Source organism: Tachypleus tridentatus, chromosome 11 (genome assembly GCF_004210375.1).
Source record: "Tachypleus tridentatus isolate NWPU-2018 chromosome 11, ASM421037v1, whole genome shotgun sequence".
Lineage (NCBI taxonomy): Eukaryota > Metazoa > Arthropoda > Merostomata > Xiphosura > Limulidae > Tachypleus > Tachypleus tridentatus.
This window is the reverse complement of record NC_134835.1, coordinates 65,250,094-65,268,014: the sequence shown is the minus strand read 5'-3', so window position 1 is coordinate 65,268,014 and position 17,921 is coordinate 65,250,094. Positions and strand designations below refer to the sequence as shown.

The following is a 17,921-nucleotide window of genomic DNA, read 5'->3' as shown; positions in this document are numbered from 1 at the left end:
AAAACCACACAATATACACATAATATTGATGCAGCTATGAGCTACAAATGGCCTGCCAGATCTAGATCACAGGAGTTTACACTTGGGAGGAATATTTTCGAATTTCATGCTCTGTTCAATCTGTTGTGATCAAAATATTACTTAATCTTACACTCTGTACAAGACGTAGGTAGATTCTGTGATAGTGCTTGCAAGCCTTGCATGTATACTTAGGCCTACTGACTGATACTTACGAACTATTGCTCAGATCAAAAAGCTTAGAAGCACGTCTATATTATAGATGTACATTTCGGGTACTGAAAAAGCTTACATCTAGGCCTAATTATGTAATTCGATTGGTAAGAACATGAGAATCACAAGAACAAACACACAACTTGTAGGCCTGTGATGCAATAAAACAATTCAACACACCAAACTGTTGGTGGAGATGATTGTATGCCCCATACCCCACACCTAAAATGAAGGAGGATGAAATCCCCCCCCCCAGGATCTACGCCCCTGGTGGGATGGGCTGACCAGTGGATATGGTAATGTTATCCAAGGACAAACCCAATTCATCCAACTGTGCCTGTTCTGAAAAAGCATGGCCCACCAAGGAAGGAAAACGCAACCCCAGGTGGGATGCTTTGGTAAGGAACAAAGTTTTGAAGAATACAGTAAAGACAGTTGGAAATGGTGGAGGTGTAAAGAAGGTTCATGAGACTATGTATAAGCTATCAACAAGAAAAGTGCAGAAAGCCCCAGTGCAGAACTGAAGTCCTTGATGATGAATGGGGTCCAGCATCTTTAAGACTGAGGTTCTGGCAGAGCCATAGACAAGTGATTCATGGTCGAGTTTTGTTCTAATAAGAGCACGATTTATCTTTAGTATAGAACATTGATCCATTCCCCAATTGATGAAAGAGAGGACACGGAAGATGTTCAGTGCTCTTGTACATTTGGCCCAAAACTGCTTGATGTATGGTATAAAGGTCAGCTTACAGTCAAAGATAAGCCCCAAGAATTTTGTCTCAGGGACCACAGGCAGCACAACTTTACCAATACAGAGTTCAGAATCAGGGTAAATACCTCATTGACAGCAAATGCGCATGAGAAGTTAAAACCGTTTGCTGTGGTCCACTTTAATAAACAACTGAGGCCAGTCTGTAGCTGCCCCTCAATATATCTCATGTTCCACAACTTAAATTAGATGTGAAAGTCATCAACATAGAGCCCATTTGCAACACTGAGAAGGAGTTATTCAGTAATGGCATTAATCTTTATACTGAAAAGTGTGACAATCAAAACACAGCCCTGAAGGACTCCAAGTTCCTGCAGAAAAGAACAGGAAAGTGTGAAACCCACATGAACTTGGAATCTCCTGTCCATTAAAAATTTTAATAAAAATGGGCAAATGGCAATGTAACCCATATATATGGAGGTCTCACGAAATGACATACCTCCATGTTGTATCATAAGCTTTCTCAATGTCAAAGAATATTGATACAAGATGTTGTCATTTGAGAAAGGCTTCTCTGATTGACCTTTCAAGTCGAAATGGTGGAGCGTTGTTGTCAGAACACACATTGGGTAGGTGAGAGGAGGTTGTTTAATTCAAGCAATCGAACAAGACAAGCATTAACTATCCTCTCTAAGGTCTTACAGAGACAGCTCGTCAAAGCAACTGGATGGCAGTTTGAAGGAATCTTGGGATCCTTCCAAGGCTTAGAGAAAGGTTAGACAATAGCCTGGCACTAGATATGAGGAAAAACATTCTCTTGCCAGATCTGGTTAAAACAATCAGAAGAATAGCAAAAGAAGTAGGAGGTAGATGGTGCAGCATTTCATAGTGTACATCATCAGATCCAACTGATATACTGCCAGACTGATGTAGGACCAGTTTGAGTTCCACCAGTGTAAATGGGCAATTGTAGTCATAAAGACAATCAGCTTGAAAGGAAAAAGGTGATCACTCTGCCCAAGTTTTGATGGCTATGAAGGTGGAAGAAGAAGCAGAAGTGCTAGATACCCAGAAAAACCTTTCACCTAGAGTATCAGCAATGCTCCTCGGATCAGCTACTTTCTGGCAATCAAAGAGCAAGATCAACAGTGGGACAGGATTATATTGTCCACTGACCTTTCCAATCTTGTGCCATATGATTTTGGAATTGGTGGTAGAAGATATGCTGATTGTGAACTTAATCCAAGATTCCTTCTGGCTTTCACGTCTTATCCACCAAGCACGTGCATGGGCCTGCTGGAAAGCAATGCAGTTCGAGAGTGTGGGATATCTATGGGAAGTATTTCAGGCCCGTTTTTGAGCCTTCTGTGCCATGTGGCAGGCAGGATTCCACCACGGATGAGGATATACTGAAAAATGTGTCAAGGTTTTAGGAATATATTGGGCAGCTGCTTGTATAATACAATTAGTTACTGCTGCCACACAATTGTCTCTTGATGGGTTTCAGATGATGGCAGGATCAAGTTCTGTGAGAGCAGTGAAAGAGCCAGTTTGTGTGATCCAGCTTCCACCAGGGCAGGTGGGTTGGGTGGCATCAACCACAGCCAGTGTTTCTCAAAATTATAGGAAAATTTTCACTGCCTCATAGATTATTGTCAACCTTTCATGATATATCGGAGAATAGTAAAGGGAGCAAATTCACAGATAAATAGCACTAAAGGACTGACTAGGTGCATGAAAATAAGTAGAAAAACCTGTATTGAAAAGAGAAAGCTTATGATCAGAGAGCATATGCTCTACAGAGCAAACCCTCCTATCAATATCAGCACTTCCCCAGAGGGGATGATGGCCATTAAAGTCCCCAGGATTAAGAAGGATTACGGCAAATGTTCAATGAAAGCATCAAGGTCTGATTGATCATAGGCCTCCTCAGGCAACAGGTAGAGAGAACAAACAGTGATGGTATAAACCAAGGAAACATGGATGACTATGGCCTTCAAGGGATTATCGAGTAGCAAAGACAAAGTGGGCACATGCTGATCAACCAACAGTGCCACCCCTCCATGCACTCATCCATCACACAGCCTGTCGTTTCTGTACAAAGAAAACTGCTGAAAGGTGGCTGCATCAGCAGGTTTCAGAAATGTTTCCTGTAAGGAAAGACACAGAGGATGGTAGGAAGCAATCAGTGTTTAGATGTCATCCAAATTAGAACATAAACCTCGACAGTTCCATTGTATCAAGGTGGCCATTTTTATTTATGTGTAGACAAATTGGGTGGAGAACCCTTCTGTTTATAACCACATCTTTTTTCTTTACTGTCTTTATTCGAGGGAGATCTATCAACCTCCATGGATCCTGCCCCGGGTCAACTGGGTAGGTCTTTCCTGTTAAGAAAGAATTCCATCAACTGAGTATGTGAACAAATGATCGTTTTGCATATTGTGGTGGGAGAAGATGTACCCAAGGAAATGCCTGTACCTAGAACCAAAGAAAGTGGATCTCGGGATTTGTTGTAATGTACGAGATGGGTGTTAAAGTTGATTCATCAACTTTTTTTTTTAACCAGGGAGGTCAAAAGATTTTTCATTTGTTTTGACAATGATTCTTTTGGAGACACAGAGAGATCCATCTGCACTCCCACTGTAGTAGGTGAACAAAGCACAGCAGCATACGTCCGAGATGAAGTGGTGGACAGAAACTTTCAAGCCTCAGGATAAGTAATTTTACGAATCGTTTTCAAACGCTGCACCTCTATCTTCCAACCACTTAGGACAAGAACGTAAGTAGGATGGGTGAGAACCATTGCAACTGAGGCAATGAGAATCCATTTACACTTGTAGACATCTTGGTCCTAGCCACCTCAACGAGCACATGTCAAGGAACCACGACATGACCTCTGAGTAACTAATATGCTGACACTAGAAACATTGGAGATGGTTTGGAATGTATGGCCATACACTGCAATTAAGATAACCTGCCTTGGTGGTGGCAGGTGGACATGGTGATATAAATGTCAAAATGAGGACATTGGTCAGTATCGTAATTCCATCTTTGTGAGTGGAGGTACACCGCACTGCCGAAACTTCTTGAGTGGAGAAACCAGCAAGAATCTCTGACTCAGGGATATTCTTCAAATCCCTCTAAACAATAACTCCTTGTGATGAATTCAAAGTAGCATGAGGTGTAACTTCAATAGGTATACATCCAATCTTGCCTTTGAATGCAAGAGGAGTTCACTATGCTGAGATATGGATGTTTCCACCAACCTGTCACCAGATCAAAGCTTCTTTACTGACTTTGGTGAGCCAGCAAGTCCCCTAGTCCCTTCTGAATGAAAAAGGGAGACATCTGACCTAAAGGTTTGTCTGAAAGAGAATGTAGTGTAAGAAAATGAGGTACAACAAATGTTAGAGATGTTGAATATTGCTGCTCAGAATCTTCAAGATGGGGTCATTTACCTATAGACTGTTTATTCACTATTTTATTTAAGGATTTATTTGGAGGATCCATAATAAAAAAAAGGAATATTTCAGTGCCCACTGACCCGACCCACCATGGAGCCCTACAAGGGGATGCACTACAATGCCAAACAAGGACACTGCAGCAAATCCAGGGTTTCATGAGTACTGTACCCAAACAGCAGCATCCAATACAATGTCCACAACACCTGTTGTGAACATCCAACACTGGTACTTGGTTGACCCTAGTCCAAGTGAACCAGCCGACTGACCCAAGGGAAGCCACCCCAAGGCTGCCCATCTACAGGAATTCAAGGTCAAAGTGGTGTATCAGGGTTGGACCCCTCAACCACCAGGATCCTCTCCTCCCCTTCATGGGTTGCCACGTACGGCAAACACGTGGATGGATGTTTAGATCCCAGAGGATGTAAACTGAAAGTACCGAACCTTCCCTGGGAAGTCTCCTCACCACTTACAGGAATCCACACCGAGGGGACTGTGTGTAGAAAAAGATGCTTTGTATAGTGATAAGAATTGCTTAGCTTCACAAAATCATTTGATTACCTGGAATCATGCATCTTTTATTAATATTTTTGTAAGGAAGCTCACTCACATTTGTTTGTAGTTGTCAAAGAATGTATAATATAATGTTGCTCTGACTGATAATTAGACTCCTATTGTTAGTGAATAGTGATAATAAGTCTCATGAGTCAGCCATCTACAGAATACAAATATTCATGTTTTTCTTGTTTTTCATTCCCTGTCAACAAATTTCCCTAATTAGGCATTCTTCAACATCAGATACACTACCTAAAGATTTCAAATACAGAGGTTCATTTTCAAAGTGTTATTATAGACTGTTTTTAATGAATATTATTCTAAATTATAGACTTAGCTTTCCTAGCTTCTGAACCTAGCTCACTCAAAAAAAAAAAAATTTAGTGTGTGTGTGTGTGTCTATACATGATATTCTTACCAAAAGGTTTTATATACAATTATGAATTACAGATTATCCCTTAAGCAGCAAGAATGTTGTAGAAAGCATCATCAATTGATGATGGCCACCATTTAAGGGTTAAAATGTGGCAAGAATCTCATGAATCTATCCACTATCTACTAACCTGCTAAAAGTAAGATAGGATTATATATTTTAGTTTTTGAGTACCTCAAAATCCTAGGAAAAACCTTGTTTACCTTAATATCAATAATTTAATTAATATTTTAACAATATTTCTACATATCACAAAAGGATAAATATTATCTACATGATTCATTCCAGTTTCAATAATTTCCTTATAATGTATAGTCAGAAGTATTTCTAATTCCCTCTTTAAAGAAACAAAGATCACATTTCAAAACTTTGCCATTTCACAGTATTAAAACAAATTTGCCATCAGCATTTTCAAAGGGCCCAACCCTATTTTACTGTTCTACTTATAATTAACATCTTTAAAAAAATCTTTGTTCCAGATTTTAGAATTATTTATAGATATTTCTCATAAGCCCCTTTAGATTTCCTAATTTATTGTCTTACCCAATCTCTAGCTTTGTGGTTTTCCATATCTTCTAACCTATGTATTAATTCAAACATCTTGAACTCTAGCTTTTATGCCTACCATTACCATTATGTCTTTAGTATGCCTATTAAATTTAGCCTACCCTGTTATCCACTTCCTCTGTAAAAACATGCCTATCTTGAATTAAAATCAATCTATTTTTTAAAAAATTCCTAATCTCTCCACATCAACTTTCAACTACTTATATACTAATTCACTAATAATACATTTTATCTCATGGCCTCAAAACTGTCTCCTTGAAAATTAAGATCTAAAATTTAGTTTTATCTTATGCAACAAAACATTAAACCTAATTATGCTGTGATCACTGTTCCTGAAATGTCTGCCTACTTGAACATTTATAATCATATCCTCATTAGTGGTTAACAATAAATTACATATCTGAAATGTAACAAGGGCCCACTGGCCTATTATGGTTGTCCCATTAATTCAACAAGCTCTTTCTTCAATTCTCCCAATCTCACTGTTTCTACACCTAAAAACAATTATTCCAAAATCTAACTAACTTTCCAAAGAACAAAATCTATATTTGCAGTTAACATCTGCTCTTCCAAACCTTAAATCTGTCCCCTTGTTCAACCATTTCTTTTCAAAAAGTGAAAAAAGCTGATGCATCAATTCTACATGTATCTATTCCCTTTAGAATTTTGAACACCTGAATCATATTTCTTTTATCCTTTCTTTACTCAGGTCATTAATCATTTTAAGGATATTAACCCAGGTTCATACAACATTCCCTTTACTCCCAGAATCATCCTACTAGTCCTCCTCTGTGTCCCTTCCAACAATCCAATGTTCTTAAAGTAAGAGGTCAAAGACTGAACACAGTACCTTAAATGTGAGACATGCCAGAGAACTCTATGAAGTTGGATTCAGTATTTACATAGATACAACATCAAATTCTATTTACTATCCCATTGGCAACACCACACTGCCTGGAAGGCTTAAGAGGCAGATTAACTAAAATATGGTCTTTTTCTTCTGTAACAATATAGTACAAATTTTTTATTGACCATACGTATTTGTGTAGGTCAGAGAGCCCATCACAACATTTTTTACAATAATATTTAAAATTTACTAATGCAAATCATTTAACTCTTTCACAATGAGCTCGGTATAATATACACAAGTTCGAAAACACATCTGCACGCATAAAATATATATAACTTTTGATTCAGTTTGTGCACCTTCACAAGCTTTGGAAGACTTTTGGTAAATATTAAAAGTTTTTTGTACACAAGAAATAAATTTTATAATGAAATATTTTAATACATATTTGTATGTGAAAATAATCTGTTTTGTTACTAGTCCAAGTACTAAGTGATTTCACATCATGATTAAAAAAAAACAATTCTTCATCCCAAAAATCTCAAACATTATTTCTGTAATATCTTAAAACATCCTAGATACATTTCAAATATTTGTTTTGTCTACCCTAACTATGGAGGATCTGTGAATTTGTCCAATCTTGTAATAACCATAATAAGAAATTGGGAAATAAATGTAAATTATAGTTTTTCTCATGCTAGAATTACTACAAATTATAACATGAAAATAAAGTGTTTCATCCAAGTAGCTGAAGTCTCATTGCATTACACATTTATTTTTATTATACTGACTTTCCAGTCATACCAGACTAACATTACACAACTTGCCTTGATGAAGTGCACACGCACTCATGCTACCATATCCAGTAACATAAAACTGACCTTTAATCTTGGCAAGGTGACCCTGTCTTGGCTGTGTTTTATTGGATTAGTATTTTCTAATATCTAGCCACATTTCCATTATTATACATATCTATAAATTATTACTATTTAGAAACAAATTATTAAATTTATTTTTCTTAAAATATAGAACAATAAAAAAAGTAAAGCAAACAATTATCTGTTCTAGCTACGACCTTTGAACTTGGCTGCTGTTGGACAAAAGTTGTTTAGCCTTTTAAAATTTATTTAGGTTTCGTACATACAGTTAAAAAACAAAAAAAATTATAAATTACTACATCAGTACCATAGAATTCTGTTATTTTATGAATCTTAGTACCTAAGTTATACTTAGGTCTTAAAAAACAGCAAAAACTTCTGGCAAGCTAAAGACATGACCTATTTCATTGAAATTGTGGTTTGAAAGAATATAGTAGCCTTTTAATAGATTAATTAAAACAGCTGGAAAACCATCAAAGGGACATTCTAAGCTTTTGTCTGGTTATTCACATGTCACACATTGAAATAAATGTATATAGGGAACCATTTCCTAAAATGGAAAGAGATGATCAGAGTCACTATGTTTGATTTAGTATATAATCCATATCTCAGCAAATAAAAAGATACAAAATTCTTACCTTATACTTTAGCTTGTCAATATTGGTAATTTGAGTTCCTAATTCACACAAAACTATAAACGTTTGACATCACAAAAATTTAATTTTAACCTGTCACAAACCATGTGACCCACAAAATTCAATATTTAAGTGTATTCTTTTGGTATTTACTTTTAAATTAAGAAATTAACTCATAGATAATATTAAAGTTTGAATTAGAATCTACAGTATAGTATCAAACTTCTTGACAGAAGTTCATAAAGTAGTTTTATAAAATTTTCAGTACATTTAAACAAACATGACATGACTCTTGACCCATTGCAAAAGAGCTAATGGTAGTAATTAGCTTAACTCTCAAATGCATGGGTGCATCAACTTAACACACCAACTGTATCTTTGATTTGTTGCAATGTAAATAGTACTGGATGGAATAGCTTGAAACTTTAAAAGTACAAATGAATGTTCAATAGGTTTTGTAGCTTCTTTTAACTGGAGAAATTGCCAGCTTTAAAAATTCAAAATATTTCACTATTATATGTTTTGAAAAAAAAAAGTAATTATCTTTCTTCAAGGTTTTAACTACTGTTCATGTCCTCATACATTCTTTAACAATTCTCCCCGTAATGTTTTTATTTTATAAAACTAACTTTTATCCTTGTATTAATCCAAAACATACCACAGTTTTACCCTGTTTATTATCAATAACATGAAATTAAAATCAAAAGTATAAGCAAACTCACTTTTCACTTCTAACCAGGTTTAATTTAAATGTGTGTGTGTGTGTGTGTGTGTGTGTGTGTGTGTGTTTACTTGTTTTTTACATTTATCATCAAAAATTAAGGTCCAATGTAAAGATGGTCAAACACTGCAACACTGTCAGCAAATTGAAACTTTAAAAATACACAAATGCAAAATAATTTCACTAAGCTTATATTATCTTGCTTTACAAAACTAGTTCTTATCAAACTGAGCACGATCATTCAAATGAATTAAACGTTTTCTTCTTCTAACAACACATCACCAACCCAAATTTTTATTGCTTTGTTCTTTTTCCACATAAATATCCATACTGGCTTATACAATTGATGAAAAAAATGTTTTCATTACATGCTTAAATCACTTATCTATGGCTTCGTAAAGATGAAACATAAGCAATAACATATGCAAATAAATCACTGTATCACAGTATGACAACTGAGGATGAAAAACAATGACTGGCTAAAATCCATTAAACCACATCTGTAATCAAGTTACAAGCTCATATTAGCACTATTTTGTTCAAAATTATTGTAGATATTTCTTCTAAAGGGTACATATGTACAGAAAAGATTCCGTAAATTCACAATTAAACTGAATAGCTTTCAACATCCAAGTTATTTTAAATGTGTGTAGAAAAAGAACAAGTTTATATTCTACAATTTTGTATTCATTGTTGCAAATTTTCCCTCCAGGCAGGATGCATTTTTTGGGCATAAAATCATTATATAAAGCAGTTTGTTTGCTTTACTGGCATTTAACATAGTTAAATCCATAGTTAATATTTATATGCTCATTAATAAATGATTCAACTCCATTTATAAAAAATAATAATACTTTTCCTCCCAAAACTTTGATAAACTTGTTGACAATTTCTTTATCGATATCATTAATTTCAAAAAATAGTAAGGATAAAATAATAGCACAGACCCTCAAGATATCCCACTTGCAACTTTGATTTAGTTTGATTAAACTCCCTTTATTACAGCCTTTTGCTTTCTCTCTTCTAACCAGCCCTCAACTCATTGAGCTAAAATATCCCCACACACAATTTTATTTACTAAATCTAGTATATCCAAAACTTCACCATTATCAACACAATTACAGACATCAAAATCTGGGTAATTAGTAGTATTTGTTAACTGGTTAACTTAAAAGCTCATTAATTGAATATTACAAACTACCCCATTTCTCCACAACCATCAACATCAAACAATAAAGAAAAGTGTGTGTGTTAGATTTTTACATTTTTAAACAGATGTTATTCCTGATATTGTGTTAATCTTTTCACCTTCAACCTCACTGCTTTCCATTACGAAATTTTCCTTTGTTTCATATGATAGTCCCCTTGAAAAGGTCACCATTTGCATATTTACTAAATAACATTACAATGTAAAAATATTTTCTCCAACATTTAAAAAAATAATCAAAGTTGTACTTGATGAATAACTTCTAATATGACATAAATATTACCATACAATTGTCATTATGGTTCTTTTTAGAATATTTAGTAATTCTACACTGATCTTCTGTAAACGAAACAGATTGATCATTAAATAAGGAAAATACATAATAAATTAATGGTAACAATGTTTTATTTTAAAGACATCACAATAAATGTTCTCTCCAAGCTGCCCAACAACCAATTAAGTGCCACACACTTCATTAATCCAGCCTTGCACATCCTCAATAATGCTGACAGCCTTAATGATCCCGATAGTCAATAGACCTAAGCCCAACTAACCAACTAGTACATTGCAAAGCACCCTAATGATCTAATACAGTCAATAATATAAAAATACTATCCCCCCAACCCTATAAAAATTGGCAACACACATCCAAATGTTGCCTTGATACTGGCATATGAAAACAATCATTCCACACACAGATTTTTAAAAAATTTGAAGGAAAAATAATCAGTACTGAGATTACAAACAATTAAATAACCAGTTAACCAACTTAAGTTGTTTGAATAGGATAAACATAAAAATAATAAATGATCCTAAAATTTGCAGTTTATCCCTAATATAAAGAATTATGTCACTTTCTCATTTAAAATTCTTATCACCTTTCAATAACTTACAGCTTGGAATTTCAAAATAAGTTATATTATCAATATTCTCTAAATCTAACAAAGTTTCAAAAATCCTTTAATATCATACATATATAGTCTTAAAATTCAACTAATCATTCATTTTGTTCCTATTATTCCTAACACAAGAATAAAAGCAACTAAGTTTGTTTTTAACTTTAATAGTTATTTTTAAATCTTACAGACTCCTATTTAATACTATTAACTCTTTAAATACTCAATCTTCTTTCAGTTTATTTATTCACAATTTCCCATGAATGGGTAAAACCCAGATGAGCATACTTTTACCACAAATGAGGCAGTCAAGCAGTACTAAATGTCACATTCTATACTCTTCAAAAAAAGAAACGCAAAAGGGATATTTTTTGTTATTTTAAAGAGAAATATATGTAATAACGTTACAAGCTCAGAGTATGTGATGTTACACGTATTAAGGCACTGATTGTCAGACCAAAATGACAATAAAAGTTGTGCACTTTGAAAACTGAGGAAAACAACGGATTTTTCGCTAAAACGCATTCGTGTCCAATAAATTTGTTTGAGAGATCTGCATGTTCTGCAAGTACAACATGTGCAAAATCCCTATAAAAGTGACGGGTTCTCGGTTTCCATAGCTCAGTGTTAAGCCACCAACACGCAATACAGTTACGCCAAGACTGTCTGAAGCACAACGCAACAACGCCGTTGGTCGCTTGGAAGCAGGCGAATCTCGATCAGATGTTGCCAGAACTGTGAATATCCACCCAAGCACCATCACAAGGCTATGGAATCGTCACCAACAACATGGATCTACTCGTGACCATCAACGATCTGGCAGACCTCGTGTAACCATGCTCGCACAAGATCACTACATCCGGTTACGTCACCTTCAGGATAGGACCACCACTGGGACGTCTACTGCTTCAACCATACCAGGGCTGCATAGGATTTCCAATCAGACCGTACGCAACTGTCGACGAGATTCTTAGGCCCCACATGCAACCCATCATGATGAATGTCAATGACGTTTTTCAACATGACAACTCCCGTCCTCACACAGCCCGATTCACCACTGTCTTCTCGAGACACCACAACATCAACTTTTTCCCTGGCCCTCCAGATCACCAAAGTTAAACCCCATCGAACATCTTTGGGATGAGTTGGACTGACGTCTACGACGGCGACAACCTCAACCACAGACTCTACCTCAGCTTGCAGCAGCTTTGCAGGCTGAGTGGACAGCCATTCCACAGGATGTGATTCGTCATCTCATCGCTTCCATGGGCAGGAGATGCCAAGCAGTTATTGATGCTCACGGGGGGCATACTCGTTATTGACGTTGAGTGACGTTAAACTTCAACTAGTGAGCATGGACTTCGCCTTTGCAGACTTTGGATGTTCAGCAGTGAATGTGCAAAGTTTCACACATATCATACAGAACCACCCAGAATAAACTTGTTAACAATTTGTCTCAAATTTTGCCTTTTGCATTTCTTTTTTTTTTTTTTTAAGAGTATATATTATTCAATTATTCCAACTCTCCCCTATAATAATCAGAGACAATTATTTCCAAAGCTATCATAGTTTTCTACTAATGTTCAAAATTATCTGTACCAAATAAGACACTTATATATGACTATATTACAATGTTGTGCATCAATCATATACTCCAATTCTCCCCTACTGTGATCAGAAGTAATGATTTCCAAACCTACTAGTTTTTATGTAATATCAGATGGGTCAGTTAATTAAAACCTCATGACACATTTGATACATCAAACAGTCATAGTATCCTTCACCTATAACAATCAAAAGAATTATCTTCAAATCCATTATATTTCTTTTAATATAAAAAACTTTCCATACCACCACATAATTGCCTGTATATTTCAGTTGTGGCCATTTAGTTATTCCAGTTTCCCCTACATAAATCAAAAAGAATTACTCCAAAATCACTTGTCATTCTCCTATGGCATCAAAATAAGAATATATCTTTCTGGATGGACATACTTTTTGCCCATACATAAATATTAAAATAAACAATTCTAAAATTTAAAATGTAACTTTTCTGCTTTTACTGTGCTCCAGATAAAGAGAATTGTATTCACTGTCTAACATGCACTAACAAAAAATTATCTCAATATAAATCATAAAACTTTAACCCTTCAGCAATGAGATCAGTATAATAAAGACAAGTTAGTCTGCATATTTGTACACATTAAGCAGTTGCACTATAACTTTTGATACAGCATGTGTGTGTGTGTGTGTGTGTATGCACACACCTACAAAATGATAGACTTTTAGTAAAGATTAAATGTATTCTGTATACAAAAAAATAAGATTTTTTAAGTGAAATATTATTATTAAAAATTTGTTTGTGAAAACAGAGTCTGTTTCATTACTAGTCTGAGCACAAAGTGATTTCTTTAAAAACTATTCTCCATTCCAAAAATCTCAAATATTTTTTACATAAACTCACAAATACACTCCAAATATTTGTTTTCAGTATGACTTTATGTTATTCCCTATACTCTAACTGAACTATGTGGGGTTTGTCACTTGACCAGCTTGCAACCATCATACAAAAATTAGGAAATAAATATAAATCATGCTTTTTTATGCTAGAATACCTACACATTATAACATGAAAATACAAATGTTAAACAAGTAGCTTAAGCCTCATAACACTACATGCATTTATTATTATTTTTATAATAATAGACCTTCCAGTCACGCTTACCTAACATTATATAGCTTGCATTAACACAATGCATGCGCACTCAGGTCAGTACTTAGAAATGTAAAACTGGCCTTTAATGTTCCCTATCTTGGTCTTGTTTTAGTGGACTAGTATTTTGTAATATATAGTCACATTTCAATTATATATATAAGTATTACTATTCAGAAATAAATTATTAAACTTATTTTTCTTAAAATGTAGGACAATAAATCAAGAAGTAAAGCAAAAAATTTTCTCTTCTTGCTATGATCTTTGAACTTGGTTGCTGCTCCTCACTATGCCCTTTCTACTTGGTACATGCTGGACGTAGGTTGCTATACTTTTAAAATTGTGTATGTGGAAGATATTAAAAAAAGATTAGGTCATACATACACACTTGAATAATTAAAGTATCATAAACTACAATGATACCATAGAATTCCACGAATTTATTAAGCTTAGTAACCAAAATTTATTTACAATTTCAAAAATATGAAACTTCAGGAAGACTAAAGACAACACTTACCTTGTTGAAATCTTGGATCGAAAGAACATTGTAGAATCTTCCAAGATTAAAAGGGAGGGTGAAAAGTACTATGGGGACATTTTAAGCTCTTTATTGGTTATTGACATGTCAAACATTGAAGTGTATATAATGAACTGTTTCAAAAACAAAAAAATGGAGTGAACCACTGTATTTGATTCAGTACACAAACCATATCTCAACAAAATAGATACTAGGTTCTTATTTTATATTCTAGCTTGTTAATATTAGTAATTTGAGTCCTTAATTTGTATGAAACTAGGGGCTTAATATTTTGACATCACAAACATTTAATTTTAAACAGCACTGCATTCAACATACCATGTGACTCACTAAAATCTATATTTAGATTGTTCTTTTAATATTTACTTTCAAATTAACACATTAACACATACATAATGTTAAAGTCTGAATTATAAATGAAAATTTGACTCCAAACTTACTGACATAAATTCATAAAATAGCTGTTCCATAAATTTTTTGAATGCAAGTCACCAAAAGTGATAACTTGGCCTTTGGAACTTTACCTGTTGCAAAATGGTTAAAACAGTAATTTAGCCTTTATATATCATAATGTTGTGTTCAAGTGCTTTTAAAATGAAAAAGAAACTACCAGTAAGTCTTAAAATTAATTCTTAAAAATGTCACATATCCCAAATACCATTTACTGAAATTCTATTATTGCTGTTTCCAAGATTTGTGTACTGGATATATTGAGACACTGCACACCATACTTATCACATCAAATTAATCTTCATTTGTTCCTTCTATCACTGTATTAACCACCCTGTCATATTTAAATAGTTTACAAATAGTTCATTTTATATATTCATCTGTTATAATATCATGTTCATCAACAGTTTTTCTTAAATAACAGAAATTGGCCATTACAAATTTTCTCATGGATGTACATATTTGTCATAATCACCTTCAAGTTAACATTTTCTCTCCTTATTAATAAAAGTGTTAATACCCATACCAGCCATTCTGAGATATATTTTTATTTCAAGTGGGTTTCTTGTCATCAAGAATAGTTAATTGTTTGACTCTTTAATCAATTAATCCACTATTCTCAGAAGATAGTAAATATTTCAATTACTTGGATCATTAATCAGAACAGTAATAATAATAGAAACCTCAATTTCAATCAGATGACTATTTTTGAAAGTCTTAAGTCTTGCTTGTTTGTAACTTACTGTGCCATCAGTAGTATGCCCAATTCCCTTGATGGAATACAGACAATGTTTCACCCAAATATTTTTCATACAGTCTACCTTTTTATTTATTTTCTTATTACTAATTTTTGAAGACAACTCAAAAGTGTTTGTTTGCAATTTTAGGTTTGTTACAAAGTGAGAACTTAATTACATCAGGAAAATTACTTCAAAAGAATGTTTGTTTCCAAGTGAGAATCTAATTACTTAGGTAATTTAATAATTATAGCTTAAATTTATCAAGATGAGAAATTACAAGGTGTTGCATAAAAGTGTCATTAGTTAGAAATAAACAGTTCTATTTCTTCAATAAAACAACTATCAAAAATTTTTTCAATTAAATACAAGACACTAAAAATTTTCAAAAAATGATTGGAAAATGCAAAAAACATGAAGAAAGCAATTGTGTCTGAACATGAAACAAAAATACGATGATTCAATTCATGTAAAGAAAACTTAGAGTGACTGCCCACAACTGAAACATTGAAAAAAAAATCTTGAATATTTATAAAATACAGAAATTTTGGTTACAATTTTTCACAAAGTATGCATCTTGTGATTTATCAAAGTAACACCATATTTTTGCAATGAAGAGCCTGCTGTAACATGTCAAATACCTTCTTGATACCTTCCAGATCTACATAATGTTCACACAGTCACAATGGCTGGGGAAGACTACACAACCTTTGCAAAGCTTAGAGTAATAGTTTCAGGACATTCATTGGTTAGAAAAATCTATCATTTTGAAAGCTATAAAGAGTTTGAGAAAAAAAAAAATGAAGTGGTAGTATCAACCCTAATTGTGCAAGAGAGTCATGATCAGCTCTCAAGGAAACAAGTAATGTACTTCTAAAGTTTTTTGCTCCAGTGAGACTTTGTACTGGATCCAACTACGGTGTATGTGTTTGAAATGATGGCCTAAATCTTTGGCTTTTTTAACTGACAAAGTTCTTCTCCATCCCAATGAAAGTGGCCTGTATATTTGGTTATATTAAATTGTTCAGACATCTAGTTCTCATGCAGAAAGTATAAAACCAGAGAAAAACAGTTAAAAAAGGTCCTCACTATGATGAAATGGTAGGGAGGCATACCAGTAAGGCAGAATGGTCCAATACCATTAATGTGCATACCTAGCCATTGCTAAATTCCTCCACCCTCTCCAAGCCTTTTGGGGGGTGGATAAGAGAGCAAGAATAAATTTAATAATAGTAGCTTGTCCAAATATTGGGATAAAATTATAAGAGTAAGTGCTAAATTATATTTTAAAAGAAGGCTATCCTATCCTATCTAAATATTTTGGTAACAATTTGTAAATAAAAAATAAACTATCTAGCCCTATATCAGAGCTATACAGTTACACTCAAATACAGGATTAGATTTTTTTTTTCATTTGTTATACTCATTTAAGGTTTAAGTATGACACTAACACTCTTAGCAATAGTAGCATCCTAACTTACTATGACCTTAGTATCTAAAACTGTAAATATACTAAACAGTAATAACTACTATTGATTTGTAAAATTATGTACGAAAGCAACATCGATGTGAATAACCGTGGGCTTATGAGGCCCCAGATATATTCTGATTTCTGTCTTTCAAATATAAATAAATAACTACAATAACTAAATATTACTTTACGTTCATATCATTAGCGCGGAAACTGCAAAGTTCAAGATGAAAAGAAGTTTCGAATATAACTTACGACAAAAATATTCTTGATTAAAAGTTACACAAGCTTCAACTTTTTAGTTTTACCGGAGTGAAGCCTTCCTGAAGTTCCCAGGTTCAGGTCTGATAAGTCAACGTTATGGTCAGAGCCGAAGAAATCTCCACTTTAGCAAAGTGCAAAAACTTATTAACAAATAATACTAAAGTTTTACAATGAGGTAGGTACTTAAAACGTAGAGTCCAAAACAACACTGACTGTAGTAACTTCAAACAAGCAGTTAATCACTACCTTAGTAACTACCAAAAGATAGAGACATTCACCTTCTTTCACTGAGTAAAACCGAACATGAAAGCTTTTTTTCCAGAATTGTTTTCTGGGTCACAGCAGACCTAACGTCAGAACAATCTTGAATTAAAAAATAATAACACCCTTTATTCTAACCCTTTTTCAAATTTGTTTATCTCACAAAGTTGATGTTGTCTTCAGTACGCATGTCACAGTAAACGTCATTAGTTAACCCTGTTTCTTTTGATTTCTCAAAACACAATTTTGGCTATTTATTGCTTTGACTTATGAATTTTCTGAAGCATACCAAGATACAGTTCGAGGTTATTTAAAACCATCAATTGAACTACCAGTGGCACAGC

At 34.0% G+C, this 17,921-nt stretch overlaps 1 protein-coding gene across 7 annotated transcripts in view; it reads right to left on the bottom strand.

Annotated features, from left to right (window-relative positions):
- Positions 1 to 17,791, bottom strand: part of LOC143232338 (transmembrane protein 164) — a 58,596-nt gene extending 40,805 nt beyond the window's left edge. For 3 of the 7 annotated variants that reach the window (XM_076467639.1, XM_076467640.1, XM_076467641.1), the window contains exon 1: positions 17,595 to 17,791. The gene's annotated coding sequence lies outside the window, so the exon portion shown is untranslated. The other 4 variants (XM_076467637.1, XM_076467638.1, XM_076467642.1 and 1 more) reach the window with 4 other exon arrangements.
- Positions 17,792 to 17,921: the final 130 nt, after the last annotated feature.